This window comes from Mugil cephalus, chromosome 22 (genome assembly GCF_022458985.1).
Source record: "Mugil cephalus isolate CIBA_MC_2020 chromosome 22, CIBA_Mcephalus_1.1, whole genome shotgun sequence".
Taxonomy (NCBI): domain Eukaryota; kingdom Metazoa; phylum Chordata; class Actinopteri; order Mugiliformes; family Mugilidae; genus Mugil; species Mugil cephalus.
In genome coordinates, this window is record NC_061791.1 from 2511082 (window position 1) to 2532080 (window position 20999).

The window sequence follows — 20999 nt, forward strand, 5'->3', positions numbered from 1 at the left end:
ATGACCACTGACGGACACGAGGAGTAAATGACATTTAAACCATTTCCAGTGTTCTGATGAGAAACCTCATTAGTTAGACATGTAACACCCGCCTAGACCAGACCAGACAACCCCCTCCACCCCCCCACCCCATAGTAATGACACTCCTTCAAGGCAGCAGCAATATCTTCAGCAGGGTGCAACTACAAAAATGGTTTAGAAACAACTAAAAAAACAACATGACGTACAGCACAAGGTGTTGGCCTGGCCTCCAAATTCATTAAATCCTAAACTCAACAAATATATGTGGGATGATCCACAGAGGCCCCTCCTCTAAAAGCCCCCAACCCCCACCACCCCACTAAATACATTCTGTTGCTAGACACCACAGGACACCCTCAGAAGGCCCATGTCCATTCTTTGATGACTCACAGTCTACCTACGTAAAAAAAATTAATGGTAATGTTTCTGCCGGTGGGAACATGTCTTGTGGAGTTCCGCAGGGAAGTAGTTTGGTGCCACTTTCATTAAAAGTTTGTTAAATATATGCTGATGTAATTAAGTATGCAGATGACTCCACTTTGTTCTGTTCATTACCCATTTCATTTGAGTTGAGGGAGAAGCTTCAGGTTGAGTTAAATAACAAATAACATAAGAATGAACATCGCCAAAACTAAATCCATTTTATCTGGAAGTGCAGGAATTGTCTTGCCAGTGGCACCGCACTTAATTTGTCTGCAGTTGAGCAGGTCTTTCTTATTTATTATCCTGGTCTGATCAAATTGATCATACTGTTTTGAAGATGGCAAAGGGCATTGCAAGTTCAAGGAAATGCTCTGCTTATGTTCCATGTTCTGTTATGAATCACGATGTTCGATCACTTGATTTGTCACATTTGGAACATTTGTCCGTTTATTTGGTCGAGTGCAGTTCAGAAACATCTTTATAGAAACCTCAAAACTGTACAGAATAGAGCAGCTAGATTAGTCCTCCATTGCTCTTTCCGTGCTAATGTTAGGGAACTGATTTTCAGAATATTCAGGTGGATGTTACATTCGACGAGTGAGCACAGGTCATGTGGTGCTTCCAAGACCAGTAGTAGATTTTATTTTAGGAAGTTACTTAAACATAAATTCCTATAGTCCTATATAGATAAGTACATGGATTTATCATTTATGTGCTGTATTTTTGAGACTATATTGGTTATTGTTTGATTATTATTATGTTTTATTTAATCTTATGTGTTTTCTGTTTTAGTTACAAAGCACAATTTGTGAACCTTTGTGTGTTTTCATTGCTGGATTTGTTGTGTGGACTCCAGGCAGACCAGCGAGCGCTTGGTGCAAGCTAATAAAGAAGAAAGAAGAAGAAAGGCGGTCATAATGTTATGCCTGATCGGTGTATATGAACCACAGAGCCAACGGCTGGGGGATAAAATGGCTACCATCTACTTCACGGATCAGTGGACTGAGTCAATCGAAGTGGTCACGTGACTTCAGAGAGCGACGCTGTTGGATTGGAGCTCGGGGCCGTGGTATGCATTAGGCATTAGGGAGGACGAGTGGTGGTGGGGAGGGGAGGGGGGAGAGGGGGTCCAAAGCTGAGCTGTCAGAAACCTCCGGGTCAGAGCTCCGCCAAGAAAAAAAAAAAAAAAAAAAAGACCAACTCAGCATTTGCATTCAAGCGAGTTCTGCATAATTGCATCACAAAACCTTCGATGCCCCCTCAGATGACAGATCGCACAAGCAGCGTTTTTTTGTATTTCCTTCTTTTTTCACGCTCGTCGCACACGTCGACGGTGACAGCGTCCCGACATGTATGAACAACGCGAGATTCCTTTGAGCCTGCTCACGCGTCCACCGCCCTATCTTAAGCCGGCGTGGAGGGAAACACGGCGCCGGGCGGAGATCGGCGGATGTATTCGCGGCCACGCGCCCGAGCTCCAGTGATCCGCACGAAAAACCTTTTGAAGTTCACATCCTCAGAACATTTAGAGGGATCAGTCAGTGGCTTCTAAACTCGTCGTAGCCGAGGGAAGTCAGGAGGGCTGATATGAGGAGGGAGAGCGGAATAAAGGAAAGAACACGGCGCTTCATGTTAAGGCCTGTCTGAGCTTAGCTGAGCGAGGTCATGTGAAGAAGGTACATCCGTCTCCTCCTTCCACAACACGCTCGCTCGTCTTTCCATCGCTGGCTCTGGCTTTTAAAAGCCGCCAGTATCACATGATGAAAGTGCAGCTTGTGCATCCTCTGTTTCTCTTTCTCTGTATGGATTCTTTAAAGCGCGCTTTCATGCCCCATATTGGATTCGCTGATAAAAAAAACAAAAAAAAAACTGAAGAAATTGAAAAGAACGTTGTGAAAAGCAACAGTTTTGACGCATTCAAACGCGCCCCTTGTGAAGCGTCGCTGCTGGAGGGGTCAGCTCCGACACCGCGGGCCCAGATCCGCATAAAAGGAGGGAAGCAGCTCCCCGAGCCCGATCCACAGTCACTTCATCAAATATTAATGCGGCAGCGCGGTCGTTCCTGGGAGCGCAGCCCGACCCGAATACAATTACAAGCAATAAACAGCAGTTCTGCTTTAATCACAAGAGCAACGTTTACATGATTAATGCAATAAACTCCGATCTCATATCGGCGTTATTGAGCTCAAGCTGAGAACGTGGCGCCGACGTCGTGATTATGCACATGATTGTGTTGATCTTTTCGCATTACCTCTTTTCATTTGCCGCTATCGTGGACGCTGGGATGATGCGGCGTGGGTGATGGGCTGCGGGTCCGCGGATGGAGATCAGGGACGATCCAAGTTCTGCTCGGCTCTTGTCTTCTAATGTTCCTGCACAAGAGAATAAAACGAAATTACTCCCTAATTCCTGTTTTTATGCATTTTTCTTAGAGTGAACGAGCTTTTAAATGAGTAGAAATTAATAACTTTTATTCGTCAAGCTCAAAAAATCGAAAACAAAACCAGAGGTGTCAAACATAAGTCCCATGGGACAAATCTGGTCCACCAGATGCTCCAATCTGGTCCTCAGAGTAAATTTGCAAAAGAAATCGACAACAGTTTTCCCAATAAAAGTAACTGCTGCTACTCCTAGTTTTTCCACTAGGAGGTATCATTTTAGGAAAGAGTTGCGGACATGCCACAACTAAAGAGCAGGTGGCAGCAGCGAGACGAAATTGCGAAACTTTTACATTTTTGTGCTATGTGTACTAGAAGTAGCTGTGGCTGCAATTCCTCATTTTTTCCACTAGAGGTCACACTGTTTTCGCAAGAGTTGTGGAAATAATACGAGACTGAGACAGAACTAAACAGTGGATGGTGGAAAGGTCCTGAAAATGCATTATTATTATTACTATTATTATTATTATTATTATTAAATAAGAACATGCAAACATTCCCATGATGCACTTCTTCTTAACTCGTTAGTTACAGATAACTGTTCTACTGGTCCAGTCCACATCAAATCAAATTGGGCTGAACTAAAATGGTGTACACAAAGCTGGTATCTTAGAGTTAATATATCGAGGAGTCAATAAAAAAAACTTTCACTACGTTATCTATTCATTTTTTAACAAACGTTTCCTCTCGTGATAATTTCAAGCCATTGTTCTAAAGTGGTGGGTTCCTCCTCGTACCGTTTTCTTGTTATTTCCTTCGTGTTGCAACGAGTAATATCTTAAACATCTGTCATTTTCAACAAAACATTATTTAGAAGGCACACAACTTTGCATTCCTGAGGTATTACATCCTTAGTTACAGCAAGTGCACGTCTGTTTTTTGGTTTGTTTTTGTCTTTTTGTGTTTTTGTGTCTTGGAACAGCCCACCACCATGTTTATTTATATATTTATTTAAATTAGATCGTTTACTCTTCTGTTCATTTACAGTATCCATGGACTGGATCAAGACTATTTTTTACAGAAGGTCGGATCTTCACAGTTCAGTGGCACAGGATCCGTTTTGTATTTTTCATTTATCCGTGAGGAGGAAGATCTGCAACAAAATGTAAATTAAGAAACCAAAAAGAGAGAGTGGCAGCGGCGTTACAATCAAAAGAGTTTGTAGAATGAGGGGGAAAAAAAACACACACACACACACACACTTCTGATTAGGCAAACACACTCCTGATTAGGCAGAAATCAGTAAGCTAAGGAGGACAGCATCAGCGGGATTGGAGGCGGCGGGTTTAGAGAAGTGAGAAACGGCAAAGAGGCTCTTCAGGCTGATGGTCGGCCCGGACCGCTACTTGACTCACCGCGGCGGACCTCTGGAACGAGACGCCGCAAATCACACGCACACGCACAGACACACACGGACACACACACACACGCACACACGCACACACACACACACAGAGCATCCAGCTCCTAAGATGCATCAGAAACAAAATGTAACAACGTAACAAAAACCCTTTGTCTTAAGATTTAAAACCAAACATCTAGCGCCTTTCAGACACATCACAAGTGAATTTGTGAATTTTTGCATCTTCTCCTTTTTCTGCAGAAAAGATGCGGCTCTATAATATAACCATGTCACCAGATACCTCTCTTAGTCCCCGTCATCATTAATACTTATTTTAGTTCCTACAACCTGTAGCTGTAGAGAGAAGGTCCTCACACCACCACAAAAAAAAAAAAAAAATTGACATTTGTTTAACAAGCTTCAACTTATCTGTTGACATTTTCATTCAGCGAAGCAAAGAGGCGTCGCACTCCATCATGAAAGAAAACAACAGCATCCTGCTTAACGCACTCGATTTTAACAACAGTCCGCGGACACGAAAAGGCCACAACGTGAGAGTCATTGTTCCTGAGCGTGAGTTAACCCGAACCGACGCTGGAACATCACAAACACATTTAGCACTGTACACATGGGGACAATTGGGAGGTTTCCCAGAATGCCGAAGTACAGATAGCAGGAAAAAAAAAAAAAGCTTCAGCTCTGGGCTGGTGTGTCTTTAAAACTTTTATTTGCCGCTGACCTTATTTCATGTCCCGCTCCAGGTCCCCGATGTGTTTTGCAGACGTGTGGTATGGACAACAAATTATCCGGCTGAATGTGGAATAATCTGAGGAGACTTCATGCACGAGAAACAGACTCCACTTCAAACCAGAGTGCACAGGTTTCGCTGCCTTCTAAGCGCCTTCAGGACGGTTTGTCCACGTCGCTTTAAAAGCAAAACGAGTTCTCGACCGCACACCACAAAGTCTCGCTCCCTTCGCAGACTTTCTGAAAACCTCTTCATCCTCCCCAGCGTGGACGGAGCTGTGGTGGCATGTGAAGTGAGTTATTGTGCAGATTTACTGTCTTGTCTTTATTAGTGTTGTGATTTTAAGGAAGGAAAAGTGCTGAAGGGAGATTTGCTGCCCTGTCATCATCCTCAGATGGAAATCAGAACTGTTCCACCCGAAGTGCCAAACACTCACAGTGAAATACATCCACCCCCTCCATGAAATTCATCCCAGATCTGAATATGGCTTCATTCCTCCAGCTACCACCTTTCCCGTCCACGTCCTCCTCCAGCGGCCATCTTTATTTTTTCCACCCAGAAAAGGAAAAAAAACTCTTCTGGGTTTTGTTCACACCTGTAGTTTGGATTTCTGAACGTGAACCAACCCGTCAAAGACGTCGTATTCAGAGTCACATCAGGACTCCGGGGACCTGAGGGCTTATGTGTTCTTCTCTGGAGGTCACAAAAAAATAATACCACAACTCACATCAGCTGGAAATTTTCTGGACTGGATTAGTTTTTCTTTTTGTGTGTGTGTACTGAGCCAACACAGTTTCCCGGTTTTACTCGTTGCCTGAAAATAGAGATGAAAAAGTATAATCTGCCCCGGCGCTCGTGTTCCTCTCTCCAGCGAACGTGCTATAATTTCGCGGACTCGAGTCGCTCCCTCAGAGGAGCGGAGATGTGGTGCGGAAGTGCCTCGCTGTTACCTGCAAACCAAGGCCTGCGCCAGGATGGAATTAGGGCTGATGGAGAGGGGAATGATCCAAATAGCTTGTTAGTCTCCCACCAGGTCGTAAGTGTGGTGTTGATTGTTTAGCCAATAAAACATGGATGGACTTTAATTGCTTGTGGTTTGGATAAAGCTTTCCAGAGGTGCTCTAAACCAAGCCAAAGTGGAATGTGCAGTTTTGTTCAAGCGAATAGAATAGAAAGGTTCAGGTTTCTAAGCATCTTTATTGGCCTTTTTACTTTTTCTTTTAAATTTAGACACAGCTTTGCCTGTGGTTGTTGAGGTGAATGAATGATTTGTGATGGGTTCTTAAATGGAGCCGTGTGCAGACTGATCAGAACCGACACCAGTCACATCACAGATTGTGTACATGCACAATACTAAAGAAGAAGAACAGTCGGGATGAGGATACCTGTGTAAAGCTCTATAGTGAGTACAGGGGCTGTGGTGCGGTTCATTTTTTATTTTTTTTTTTAAGAATTGGTAAGGATCTTTTAAAGTCTTTCTGCATGTCCCCAGGCTGAGATAGCTTAGCAGCTATCCTTTATCCTTTCATCCTCTCCTGTCCGTTTTCATCTTCTGTTGGAAAGGGAAACTGTGTTCCGTCTGAACTGCCAAACAGTCATTTTGAAATACATCCACCCCTCCGTTAAGTCCTCTCCCTTTTCTTTTTTTTTTTTGTACCCCCTTGTTCCTGTCTTTAGGTGGCTGTTTGTTTTTCGAGCCAGTATTTTTCCTGCCACCTCTTCCTGAACGTCGGTTAATTGCCGGGGCCATAAATCTCCACAGTTTGATCCAGATCTGGATTTCTCCGTGCGATCCTTCCTCCGTGCGACGGAAGAAGAAAATAAAAAAACAACATAAAACTCCCGGGCCCAGAAACGAGCTGCTGCGCCGCTGGAAGTCACATCTCAGCCTGTCTTGATTTTTACGGCCGGTTCCTATCTGTGCACCGTCTAGGCCTCTCTGACGCTGCAGGATGACGAGCTGTCATGATGACATGGTATAATTAAGTGGAATGAGGAAAAAAAAAAAAGAAAAAGCAGGATAGCAGGTGTAGCATGCCACAGTGAGGATGTCAAATGTTGGGCGCGTTCCCAGCCCAGGCCTGAGGGGCGACGGAAAAAACACGCGACGACGACGACTTGACTGAGCTTGAATGCTGCAACTCTTTATCATACGCTGCTCAAAAAACAAACACGTTGCTTCAATAACTGGTATTATTTTCCATTCGCCCACAGCTCGGTTGCTTAGAATGGTGCGTTCACATGTACAGCGTACAGTAGAATATCAGTCTATCGGCAGATCGTTCAACCAAACATTAAAGGGTAATGATCCCTCGCCGGCTTCTCCGCTGTTGATTTTATTCATTAACGAGCTCAAACAGGCCAGAACCTAAGCTCTGCATTTCCATCACACCTGTTCTTAGCTTAATATCCACGTTAAGCAATATCAGCAAATACTCCAGCGAGTACACGTTTGACGCTCGGAGCAATGCAAATAAAATACGATTGCAGGATTGACTGAAACATGAGCGCTTTAGGCGCAGCGAGCGCGGTTTGAGCTAACTGCTAACGTGGCTATAACTCATCCTGGATGCATTTTAAACGCCTGCACCAAACTGGGAATTAATGGCCTGTGGGATGATTTATTTATTTTTTTTTTATAGGATGAAGTGTGAAAATTCCTTTGAGGACATTATCTGTAATTTTTCAATAAAAGTAACGGCTATTCCTAATTTGTCCACTAGGGGGCAAACTGTCGAGTGCTAATGTGACACAACACTGAGACCGATTATGACGGCTACTATTATGTTATATTACTGGTTAACATATTAGGTGTAGTAGCAAAATATCCAATAATTATCGAGACACGTTGCTTGAAGCCAAAATTGCGAAGAAGTCAGAAGATCACTAAGGTCAGACCGGTCCCACTGGGAATATGTATATTTGCACAAAATTTGCAAAACCATTTGGGAATTACTGAGATTTTAGTCTGCAAAGAAAGTCATGCAACAATCACAACGATGCTAGGGGAGGGCAATACTGGGCACTCTGGTATCGATCTGATACCAAGAAGATACAGGGCTGGTATCACCGATACCGATACTTTTCACTTGAAATGTTATGATCATTGAAAACCTTCATTATTTTGCCTTTAGTTCGTTCATTATGATGAAGCACAGGACAAATATTTTAGTCAAATAAACCTGTTTCAATTAACTAATTACAATATAAAATAATTTAACAGTATAAAAATTTTTACGAAAAAAAACAAGAAGAAAAAAAAGAAAAAGGAACAATGTAACAAAGACGTAAATGCAACAATGTAAACAAAAGCAACAATGTAATAATAAATATAAAAATTGCTCAGAAGGGGAATGTTGGCTCATCCATTTCCCACCAAAGCAGCGGCGACGCATTTCAATAAACGCATAGTATCGATCCGATATCGATACTAGTCATGGTATCGATACTATCGATATTTAGGTCAAATGTGTGGAAATACTTCATTAAAGATGAAGCCCACTCTAACCAGAGACATGAGTCCTGAAATATCATTAAGTACTACAGCAATGCATCTGAAAAGGCTAATGCTAACGCTAGCAGCACAACAACTTCACCTTCAGAGAAGGAGGTTGCACATGAACTATTAGATGAAGATATTAGACATGTCCACGTGTATTAATCATGTCCACGGAGAAGGCTTCACTATTAAATGCTATCGATGGTGCTGCGTTGCAGCCTGTTTTTATACAGGCTATACATACCCGGAGCTCTCAGTGCAGCACATAAGCTTTCTGTTCAGGTTCAAGAATCTACATTTGATTGTTGCAAAGCATTAAATTAAATTGCTTAAATCGCTAAAATTAAATCCTTTAGGATGATTTAAATGCACATAAACCTCTGTCAAATGTTTCTTCACACGCGCTCAAATCTGATCTGCTCGCGGGTGTAAAGCAGCTCCAGTGAACCAGAGTCGATGGAGGCTCTGTGTGGCCTTGCCCTCTTACATGGTCCTTATTAAATCTGAAGTAGAGGAAGGGGGTGGGGGGTAGACAAAATAGATGCATGTTACTATCAGCCGGCCACCGCTCCCCTCTCTGCATCCCAAAGACAAGCAATCAAGTGGGTAAACACACATCTACACACAACCGCTACAAGTGGCTACTGTGGATGTTTGTCCTCCATCTCTCCCCCCATCTCCCCCCTCCCTCCCCCCCTCCCTCCCCCCAGGCTAATCTCCTATTAAAATGGCACTGACTCTGCGGGCTGTGTTTACTCTGACCCCAGCGGATATGAAGTGTGTATTCCTATTACTTTAGTTAGTATTTTTTTTTTTTTTTTAAACCAATGCCTTGTTGTTTGAAGTGCTAATTCTGTTGTTCTGCCTTTATCTTGTGATCAGAGGGCCTTCTATCCTCTCACTTCACACCTCTGGAGGGACAGGAACGGTCCCAGATGAGAGCTTTTCACCGGAGCGTCCTGCTTTTTTCCTGCTTCTGTAAAATAAAATAAAAAATAAAAAAAAAACACTATGCTCCTTTATTGTGACACAGCGGCAAATCAAATGCTGTTTAAATAAACTTGAGAGAATAAGACTTTGAAGAGATCTCACTTCTTCTCCTTTGATGCATAAAGGGTTGCCAGTCATGTTTGCACCGGGGGGAGAAGATAAAGAAGCGCTTTATTTCTATAATAAGTTTAAATAATTAGAAGCAGCGGTCGGCGTCTGTCTACAACCTCACCGCCGCACCGAGCCAGTTTCTAGGAACAGCTGTATCCGACGTAAGGATCCAAATCCGAAAGAGCTTCTAAAAACACATAGAAGGAAGCACCAGGTAATTATCTTTTCTGGCCTCTGAAAAAACAACCCCTTCAAATTAAAAAGGTTTCATCAGGGGTAAACAACCTGTAACAGGTCGACAAGCCAAAAAAGCTTCTAGCTACTAATCTGCAATGATTATAGCACCTGTGAGCGCAACTGTGGCGCCGCTGATGAGGTTTTCATACGACAATAAAGGCAAATAAACAAAGGCTCGGTTTGGGTGTTAAAGGTTTTAGGGGCACCACTCGTCATCCACATCTGCTAACAACCAGAACCCGACAGAACACTCGCTCAAACATCTGGCCACGCTAATGGCCTCCAGCGGCGACGTTTTAGGCGTAAAACCAAACTGAATACGACCTCTTTGAGTGAGTGGTAGACCGATAATGGTCCCTCTCTAAGGTCAGAGTTTGGTTTGCCGGGACTAAGGATGAGCATCGATTATAGATTAGATTCTTTGTCGATTCCCTCATCAGTTTTTTGGTTTTGAAAAAGTAGCCATTCATGGTTTTATGAAAACTCGTTGACCAGAGATTTGCCAACACATGGACGTGTATCGTCGACAAACGCTTCATCGTGTTGTGGTGTCGCCGTCCTTGCTTGAAATCACGGTTCTGCAGAAGCTGCACATTGCACTGTGATGCCCTTCTTCCTTTGTTTTATGGCGACTGACAAAGCGACTTCTAGGTGCATTACCGCCACCATCTGGACTGGGGTGTAAAGATCCAGTCGATAAAGGGAATCGATGGGCATGAAGGCATCAGATGGTTCTCAGAGCCCGTCCCTAGCCACTGCCAGCCCTAATGTGCGGTTTAAGCTCGGTACAAACTCCGTGAGAAGCGAGTAACTCGGTCTGGCTCCAGCTGGGCCTGAACAAGAACAAGAACAAGAAGAGAGTTTGTTTTGGCCGGGTCATATATACTTCACGAGAAGCTCAAGTGCTGAGGAAGTCTTCATAGGGCCCTCGCCCTGCATGATGCATAACACGCGGTTAGCATTGTGGGAGATCCGGGGGAAGGACGACCAGAGGCACTTCTTCTCTTATTATTTACAGATGTGGATCAGTCGTTTTAGAGACGATCACGTCCATGTCAGATCGCAGCGTTCATTCAGCATTCTGATCTATACCCAGGAGAGATTTGCTCTCACGCCGAAAATACAAGCATCTGGGAGCTCACAGAGCATTTCCGCATTAACCGTGCACCCTGATGTGCACCTCATTAGAAATTGAACTAATTCGCTTTTGCTTTAGTATTTCCGGCTGCTTCTCCAGGTCTTTAGTAACTCAGTGTACACGCTTGGAGTCTTTCCTCCGGTCTGTTGTAGCGAGGGCCCTGTGCTTTGCTGTGGTTTGTTGGGGGAGTAGAACCAGCACAAAAAGACATCAGTAGGTTCAACAGATTGATCCAGAAAGGCTGGAAATAGACGGGAGGACACTGGATAAACTGCATCTCCATCATGGACCATCCATCCCATCCACTGCACCAAACACTGGAAGGTCAGAGGAGCTCGTTCTCCAGCAGAAAGATTCAGCTCTGATCCCACAGTGAACATCACACAACTTCTTTTATTCCCTACTCTCACTCACCTTTATGTAGCAATTAAGCTACAATTAAGCTTGTGGATCATTAAAGTCTGTCTATAATGACGGAAGACATCTAGGAACATGACTCATCTTCAGTGAAAGTTTCAGCGTTCGGGTGGTCAGTGATGACTTTTGCGTGAAAGATTGACGTCAGGAAGCAGCCGACGTTTTATCGCATTTATCAACTGTGCAGTAAAAGCCACATGAGGCTGTAATGCTTCATAAACTGCAGGAAAAATGCACATTTTGTCTCAAAGACTGGCCCCTACAGAGTTTATCCAACTTAGAGATGTTTCCTATGCTTCTTAATACCACCAGAAGTAGTTATTTTCGCATGGAATCTCTTGGGTGATGTGGGAGTTTTGAGCAACTTGGCAAAAAAATAAATAATTATGAAAACCGATCAAAGTCAATATCTTCTATTTAGCGTTTGAGTGGTGTTGCCAGAGAGCGAGCCAGACAGATGAGCGCACAAGTAGAAACGCATAAAAGTATATGTCAATTAACCCTAACTAGATATGAACGTCTCATTAAACCGCTGCTGCTTTTTTAAAAAAAATTTTCAGGGAAATTAAAACTCAGCTGCTACTTTCAGTTAACATGTTTCACAATGAAGTCTTCCAACCTCAACAGGAAGACACCAGTTTACACGAAGCGAAGCAAAACCGCAGCTCCAGCAGTGAAAACATCTCATCCCAACAATGTGCAACATGAGCAAACTGTTTACACTGGTGGATTTAGTGGAAATATATCAATCTTCCTACAGAAACGACCAGATTTCTAAGGCTGAAGCTTGAAACACTGACGTCAGGGAGAAAAAAAAGAAAAGGCTTTTAATAAATATCTCTGCCAAAGCACATACAGTATGTCATCCAGTCGCTGGCGTAAAAATAGCAAACGTTTATCTGTAACCTTTTCAACAAAACTCTTCTGAGACTAGAAACCTCCCCGCATTGATCCTCAGTGGGAGGAAATAAATAGTGATGCAGCTGTCAATCCGGCATCCACGTCTTCTGTAGCTAATAGAAACGTCTCATCGTAATGTTTGTGTCAGCTTTCAGTGAGCGTGATAATCCATTCGGCACGGGATCGAGTCCACTGGAACAATGCCTCAAAAATACATCTACGATACATCCACCCCCCCTCCACCACCACTTCCTTCCCTTCGCTAAACTGTGAACGTGTCTCAGTCAGAGCTGAGCCGAGCAGGTGACCCAGAAAAAGAGCAAGAAGAAGAGATGGAGGGAGCGAAGGAAGCAGTGTGGAGGTTGTGGTGGTGGTGGTGGTGGGGGGGCGGGGGCTGATATTTATAGATACGAGGATAATGATGGTACCCAACAGAGAGTGTGAACAGCGAGACTTGTGAATAAAGTGTGTTTGTGTGGTGCGCGTACAGTGTCGCTGAGAATACATTCCAGCACTAAAGCCTGTGTGTCTGCAGATAAGACTCGTACGTCGTCAATATCCTCCCCGTACAATTTTAACACATCACCATCCAGCCAATCCGTCTGCTTACGAAGCCTCCAGTCTGCTGCTCGCACTTCCTGTCTCGGGCTCCAGTCAGGTGGAGTTTGCCATAACTTTGAGTGCATGTCTTGGGAGATAACGCGGAGGTAATTTTTTTTTTTTTTTTCCAAAACCAAGTTAGAGGAAAGAAAGAAAAGTAAAGCATTATATATATATACACATATGAAATACCCTAAAGTCAAGTTCACAAAGCTTTTTTTTTTTTTTTTTGGTTGTCTGTTGTAACTCAACGAACAGCCACAACATTATGACCACTGACAAGAGACGTGAATAATATTTAAACCGTCCAGTGGGAATTCACTAGAAACTTTTGGAACTGGCATGGATGTTACTTAGACATGTAGCACCCACCCAGGAACCAGGACCAGGAACGGTGGTCATAATCTTATGCCTGATTGGTGTATATGCTTAATATTGTTGAGTGAACTTCCATAAGCCACCAATCATGATGAAGACTTACGTGATATTAGGAAGGGGGTCATAATGTTATGCCTGATCGGTGTAGCTTAAGTTTATCCAGTATAGACCTCCATGTTAAAACGCAGCCAAATTAACATGTTTTCAGCTGCACCAACATGGTTCTGGTCACTTTAGCCAAATTCTCAGCTCAGATGTGTGCATTTTTTGTGTACTATACAAGTAGCAATAGGGAGACATACACAATAACAGGAAGGTGGTCATAATGTTACGCCTGATCATTGTGTCTGAACATCAGTATTGTCAATCTGCGTCACTGCCACGTCTCAACACCACCACACATCTAGCTCATTTCCTAGATTTCTGTTTGCAGAATTGCTAAATTACCGTTGTCAAAGGAAGTCGAACATTTTCTCGGTGAAATCATGATAGAAATCAAAATGTAATTTTTTTTTTTCACAGACGGCAGCGGCAGGCACTTCATTTTCACCCCGTCTCAAACGGGGCTTTTGGATCAACTCAAAATTTGGAAATTCTCTGGCACGAAACAAGTCGGATGCAAATACGCCAGATGCCGGCGGAGACCTCGTTCGGTTCCACGGCCGAGGCCTCGGCCCTCGGTCCCGGTCAAGCTCCGCTCACGGCCTTCAATCCGCCTCATTCCCCATCCGCCGTCCCGTCTCTGCCCGCCCGCCGTCCTCCCTCCCCGCCGCGTTGTCATGCAGAGCCAGGCGGTCGGTAGGCAGGTAGGCAGGTAGTCGGGAGGCCCGCTGACACTCTGTTCCGTCGCTCAGACCCACACTGTCACCTGCCTCATTAGTGCTGAACCGGTGGAGAGGAGACACACACACACACACACACGTCTGCGCTGCCAGACGTTCACATGCACGGACGAGCATCCGCACACTCGAGTGAGAAGATGAAAAAAATAAAAAGCTAAGGAGGGAAGAACTTGTTCTAGGTCGCTGATGTGTGTGACAGCGAGCCAGAGAGTGCGTGCAGCAGAAAGCTGCTGCTTTTTTTTTTTTTTTTTTTTTTCAGTCTTGCTGCGACAGAGGGTTTTGATTTTCCTCTTGTCTGACATAACTGACTTATGGCCATACCGGTGTCTGTTAAAGACCCCGGGCCCCTCTCTCTCTCTCTTTCGAAACAGGAAACTCCAGCCACTGCGAGGCACGTCCACCGAGCGACCCTGGAACTGACATCCAATCAATACCGGTTGTTAAAAGCTAAAAGCCATTTTTTATTTTTTTTTTCCCCCCTACTTCTCCAATTTTTCTGGCCTTAACCTGCCAATAGCTGATTTGCCGTGCCAATGTTTCATCCTTTTACATTTCATTTTTTAAAAAATAAATAAATAAATAAATGAGTCAGTGTTTTGTCCTGAATTGTGTTCTTGGCAGAGTGGAACAGCCTCTGCAAAAACAGCAATTACGAGACACAGAAACTCATCACTAAAAACGCGGGCATCCTAATAGTAATGACGGTGATGAACACATTCGTGCACACTCGCGCTGGAATCTGATTAAAATGTCACATTAGAATCAGTTCAGGTTAAGAGTTCCAGCGCCGACAGCCAGAGGAGCATTTATCAGCTGTGCAGTAAAAGCCACACGAGGCTGTAACGCTTCAGAAATTCCAGGAAAAACGCACATGTTGGCTCGGAGAAGGGCCGCGTCGACGCCTATAGAGTTTATCCAACTCAGGGTGGATGTTTCAGGACATTTCAGAGTCATCTTGGCCGAGTTTGTGTTGTTTCCCAGTTTCTATGCTCCTCAATGCTCCGTTGGTGGGTGGAACAGTAGTCATTTTCACATGGAATCTCTTGGGGAATGTGGGAATTTTGAGCAACTTGGCAAAGAAATAAACATGGAAGCCGATCAGAGTCAATATCTTATATTTATACTGAACTCGTTCGCTAAAACAACCTTCGTAAACTAAAAAAAAAAACACAAACAAAAAGCAGACGCCTGCTCTGTCAGTTTTTATAACCTACACGAGCTGATGATATCTGGAGCTGCAGAACAGTCTGAATACTTGGCTCCGGTTTGTTAAGACTGTTTCTGAGACGGATGCCAGAGATTTCTGGGTAATCCATCAAATAACTGTCAGAACATTTCACACTGGAGCAAGATGGCCGACCAGCAGGTTCACGGACAAAGCTAAAAGCAGCTAGCTAGATGGACAAAACTTTAATTTCTTGATATTCAATAAAATATAAAGATATAGCAGCTACATATTACCTGTTACTGTTAGTATTTCTATTTTTCTTTGTTGCATTAATCCTTTCGCTTTGAGATCATTTTAGCAAAATTAGAAGCAAGTACAGAAACTCAAGCTAACATGCTAGCTAAGTAGCTAGTGAGTGAGCTCTGTGTCTGTTCTTTATTTTAAGACATTAGACATTTAAGTTGTTCGTTTTCCAATAATATATGAACAAGAGATGAGTCATAAATTCAGATTAGTGAATCTCTACTGAAATTAGGCATTTTTGAATCATGTGGGAGTTAGAGTCAGACAGAGAAGGGATCACATTTTAAAAACGAAAATTTAAAACTATTTATTTTTATTTGTAGACCAAACAACAACAAGTGCAGACTTTTCTGGCATTTTCATGCTGTTTAAATCTGAAGCAACAACAACAATGGGACAAAAAAACAAAACAAAAAACAAATGAGTTCATTGTGACTTCAATGTGTTTTTATCTATAAACCTCAGACTTAATTTATTCTGTTTTATAACTATATTTATTGTTTTAAAACTCAAAAAACAAACAAAAAAAATGTTAAGTTCTGGAAACGCTGTATCCATGGTCATCTTAAGCTAATGTTAGCTAACTACACTAGCTACTACGATAACAGGCTAAAATTAGCTAATTTACAAGCACTTAGTTGGCAGAATGCTGTTGTAGACGGGTTGTCTGAAATCATTGTTTTGTTCGTTTTGCATACTGCAGTTCGCCGTTTCTCTGTCTCTGGAATCCGGCACAACCAAGATGGCGGCTGCCGGAGACACATCATGAGCTTCAAAACCTTGGGAGAGCACCTCAGTCATAACAGATTCGATTTGATCAGATGAATCTTTCAATGAGACCGAGATAATCTGGGGAAGAATTAGCAGCTAACAACCACGTAAATTTATAGTTTCTCTGCGGTTGGAAGATTCTGTCCGAGCATGCTTGGGTAAACGTCATGTGACCGTTTCCAGGACGACCAGTGACTCAAACAAGTGTGGAATAAAACTGGAATCCATGTGGGGGGACGCTGAACAGTGGGCGGATCCACTTTGTCCAGAAAGCTGTGATTGATGCTTTGGGTCATGGGTTGGAGAAATGTTGACCATGTGCGCTGAAACACTAGCTGGGGTTTCCTGTTTGTGCACGAACCACATTCCCGTTTTTCCACTTCGCATCTTCATCGGCGTTTGCTTCTCCGCCTCGGCGTCAGATCAGCCACATCCCAGCTCACCTTCAGCCACTCCGAGGGAAAGTGCCCGGACGTTTTCCTTCCACCCCGGGGCGGAACCTCAGTCGCCTCGTAGACGCAAACATGTCTGCTTCGTGTTATTCGCCACGGTTAATCAGTCCCATACTGGTGGTTTTTAAGGCCGCGCTCGGAGGGGACGTGGTGAGGCGAAAGGGGAGAGAGCTCCTCATAACATGTGGTGAAAATAAATCATGTGGAGTTAAGAGGAGGGGTTAGGAGGAGCACAACCAGGAGTGGGCTAATGAATATACAGCACATGATCACACACACACAGACGTGTTATGCACTGAAGCGTAATCTGACGGGGATTTCACAACAACCCGGATGCTTTTATGAACATCTTTACCCCCTCCTCGGCCCCCGCATCAAAGGCTAACAGACAACCCCCTCCAGACTCCTCGTAACACTCCTGGAGGTCTTCCTAACGCGAGTCTACATGGCAGTGTGTGTCTGTGTGTGTCTGTGTGTGTGTGTGTGTGTGTGTGTGTCGTCCACCGACCCAGCGGGCCAGAGGAAACAGATGCTTAGTGAGGGGCCCCAGTTTACACAAGACCCGAGGATCAAACCCAAACCACAGCCAGCGCTGAAATGATTGCACAACGACGCTCCCCGCACACAGAAACAGGAAGAAAGTCAGACCGTTAGTTCAGAGATTCTACACGGAGCCTGTTATCATGCACGATGTCACCAAGGAGCAGAGTCAGAGGCTGTAAATGAAGCCAACGATGGGGGGCAGGGTGCAGTTCCAGAAATGGTCACTAGAGTTTGAACTTTGTTGTCATTGCACATGCTACAGGTCGATACACAAGGAAAAGCAGTTTGGAAAAAAAGGTAAGTATCTTAAAGTAATAGTATATATATATATATATATATATATATATATATATATATATATATATATATATATATATGTATAAAAAACATATCCATATATCAGCCACAACGTTATGACCAGTGACAGGAGAAACAATACCGTTGACCATGTTGTGAAAATTCATCAGAACCTTTAGGACGTGGCATTCATTGTTGTGGATGTTACTTAGTACTAAATTCTGAGGTCAGATTTGTAAATTTTTACATGACCTGTTTAAATTATGTCAACACTATAACGTTTATTCACTCAGCCAAGATGGCGGCTGCCAGAGACGCATCACTGAGATGTGGTGGGTATCGGACCTACTTTTGATCATAGTTTTGCCGGATAAATGATAAACAACGAAGAAACGACTTCAGTGTAACTACACAGGCTGCAGGTCAGAAAACCTTTGCTAACGGGATCCACGGATAGAACTTGGCTCCGAGTGGCTTCACATTCATTTGTCACCTCCACATGTCTTTCGCATGGAAAAAACAGACCTCTGACGTGTGTTTAGTTCATTGCTGAAGTGTAATTACCTTCTCGTGTGTCCCAAAATATCCCTAAAGATCGTTAAAGAAAGTTAGGTCATGGGTTATTGCTTTTGGAACAGACCATGGACTTTAAACATGAAGTTTTTGCTTTACAGTTGATTTATACATGTCTTGTAATCATCATGCAGTTTGAAAGTTAAATACTTCTTCCTTTAACACTTTGGCTTCCACACTAAAACTAAATACAATTAATGATGTATATTTTCATCAGTTCAAAAATGCTATAGCTCAAAAAGTGTAAAAGCAGTAGTTTAGATATTTGTATATATAAAGTCTCCACACATGGACAAATGTGTGTATTTTACAAATTGAATGACTAGCAATGGTTAGAAAATGAGAAATTAAACATGTTATTGTCTACTAGTACTCCAAAAAAAGACCAACTATGTGGTGACAGTGCCGGTTACAGGGTTAAGAACTCTTACAGGAATGACATATTTGACTAAACGGTGGAAATCCACTGAGCAGTTCATCAGCTGCAGCCACAGTCAGACGACACGCGTTTACGCATCAGCTCCGCGTTATTACATCGACTCTGACGCTATTCTCAAGCCACAGAAATGTGACAATTTCACGAGCCATAAAACCGACTCCCTGGCTTGAGTTTTTCTTCTTTCTTCTTTTCTTTTTTTTTTTATTCAGTTCATTGATGCACTCCAGAGATCTAACCGTTCTTCAACACCGAGAAGCTGAAACAGACTGTGAAGATCGGGGCAGCCTTGGTGGAGATCTGCCTTTTACCTGACAGAACGCTATTATCCTTCCTTACAGAAACATCCTTTAGTATTTCATGCTATTCAACCTCGCAACAATATCAATTTGTTGTGGAAACTGTGAAAATGACCCTTGTAGTTTGCACAAAATTGAATATTGGCAGTAAATGCTTTCCATCTGTAGCTTAAATAAAAACTAATCCTATACATGCACAGTATATATAAATATGTATAGTTTGTTTTCATTCATTTACAAAATGCAGTGAATGCACAGAAGAGAAATCTAAATTAAATGAGTTTTTGGTGTGACCGCCCTTTGCCTTCCAGACCGCATCAGTTCTTCTAGCTACACTTGCAAACAGTTTTTGAAGAACTTCCTCAAACCCTTCCATCTCTTCATGTAACCCCAGACTCACTCCATGATGTTGAGGTCATGGCTCTGTGGGGGCCATGCCATCACCTCCAGGACTTCCTATTCTTCTTTTCTCTGAAGATAGTTCTTAATGACCTTGTCTGGATGTTTGGGCTCTTTGTCCTGCTGCAGAATAAATTTGGGGCCAATCATCCTCCTCCCTGATGATACTGATGATGGATAAGGACCATTAATCCTGACCAAACTTTCGATGCCATTCACAGAAATGTAGCCCCTAACTTAGAAGGAGCCTCCACCATGCTTCACTGCTGCCTGCAGACACTCATTATTGTAGCTCTCTCTCTTCTTCAGTGAATAAATTTCCTTCTACTCCAGTCAAATATTTAAAATTTTGACTCATGAGTCCAGAGCATCTGCTGCACTTCGTGTTCCTCACCAACCACTGAATCTACAATCCTGTAAAATCCCTGACTTTGTGCAAGAGTACATATAGACCCCTTCACAACTTGTAAACACTGTGATGTTTTTTGAGGGGCGGGGCTTAGCTGGAGGCAAACGATCTCAAACACTATAGTCTGTAAAGTACGGTTAGCATATTTCAATGGACTGTTTTGGCAAGAATGGACGAGGATAATGCATATTTTAGAGAATATAGGAATACACTCACTCTCCATGAGTGTTATTTTAAAAAGTTGACTGATGGGACTATAATCACCAACTCCTACACTCTCACTGGACAATTTGACCAAAGGAGGACACCGAGGGAACAAAGTCTGGTCTGTCTTTATCAAGTGAAGCCTCCCCTACAAAGATATTACAAGAAGTAAGTGGAACCACTGTGGAGGGTAACGTAGTAAATGCAACTTCTGCTTGGACACTAACACATTATGTTAGCTAGCAGTTAGCATTAGCATTAACAAGTAAGAAGAATCCCACAAATAACGTTATTTCAGTCACCATTTAGTCCAACCCATAACGTTATCCAGGCTGAAACTGATGAGATAAAACTTCAAGTTAGTATTTTTTTTTGTTGTTGTTGTTTTGGCACCAAAAATACAACAGGATGACACTTTCCACTGTTGACAGTGACAGTGTTGGCCTCTGTTTTGCCTCCAGCTAACACTGTGACGTCACAGTGACGTAGGCCATGAAGGGGTCTGTAAGGACGCTGGTTTGGAGGCAAAGGGGAGTAACGCCAAATATTCATATCACTTGGCATTTTGCAAATTTATAAAAATTAAACAGTCATTATTTGTATTTTTTAAAGCATTCTTAGTTTATAGCATTTTTCCCCCACACCTGCCTAAAACTTTTGCACTGTACTGTGTGTGTTTATATATATAGAACCTTCAAATCCTCATATCATTCCAGTAAAGAACCAGCTGTTAGTGTCACACTTATCTGACAAACAGCAACGGCTTCATAAAAATGCATTCCTTTCTGCCTCTCTCTCACAGACACACACACACACACACACTGAAAGACCTTTTCGCTTTGGAAACGAGCATTAATTTGCACATGAACTCTTACACAACCGTCATTGTCATGTCTGTGTCGGGTCTGATAGAGGGAGGAAGGAGAGGAGGTGAGAATAATGAGCCGAATAACAGAGCTCTATCAGAGTAAACAAACTGCTGCCCGGGTCGCCGGTGCTGCCAGAGTGTGTGTGTGTGTGTGTGTGTGTGTGTGTGTGTGTGTGTGTGTGTGTGTGTGTGT

The 20999-nt window shown here is 43.1% G+C and overlaps 1 long non-coding RNA gene across 1 annotated transcript in view; it reads right to left on the bottom strand.

Moving 5' to 3' along the window:
• Positions 1 to 2676: 2676 nt before the first annotated feature.
• LOC125000208 overlaps positions 2677 to 20999 on the bottom strand; it is a 34945-nt gene continuing 16622 nt past the window's right edge. The window contains exon 3 of the long non-coding RNA XR_007111293.1: positions 2677 to 2816. This is a non-coding gene — a long non-coding RNA (uncharacterized LOC125000208). The remainder of the gene's footprint in view (positions 2817 to 20999) is intronic.